The sequence below is a fragment of the Octopus bimaculoides genome, unplaced genomic scaffold (genome assembly GCF_001194135.2).
Source record: "Octopus bimaculoides isolate UCB-OBI-ISO-001 unplaced genomic scaffold, ASM119413v2 Scaffold_194815, whole genome shotgun sequence".
NCBI lineage: Eukaryota > Metazoa > Mollusca > Cephalopoda > Octopoda > Octopodidae > Octopus > Octopus bimaculoides.
In genome coordinates, this window is record NW_026326423.1 from 24,776 (window position 1) to 25,235 (window position 460).

Genomic DNA, 460 nt, shown 5'->3' on the forward strand with positions numbered 1-460 from the left:
TGCCATCGTTATTTCTATAAAACGTCTACTAATTAGAATTAGCCCTCTGTCTCTCCGATCCACTTTCTGTCCACCCCTCTCTGTCTGTCTCTCTGTCTCTTTGTCTGTCTCTCTGTCTCTTTCTCTCTCCCTGCTTATCTTTCCGTCTCTCTTTCTCTCCATCCATTTCTTGCACTCCCAGTTCCTCTCTCTTCACTTCTCTCTTTCTCCTCACATCTCTCTCTCTTTTCACCTCTCTCTCTTTCTCTTCACCTCTCTCTCTCTTCACCTCTCTCTCTCTTCACCTCTCTCTCTCTCTCCACATCTCTCTCTTCACTTCTCTCTCTCTTCACCTCTATGTCTGTCTGTTTATCTATCTATCTATCTATCTATCTATCTATCTATCTATCTATCTATCTATCTATCTATCTATCTATCTATCTAATTCCTCTCTCTCTCTTCAGCCTATCTGTCTGTCTGC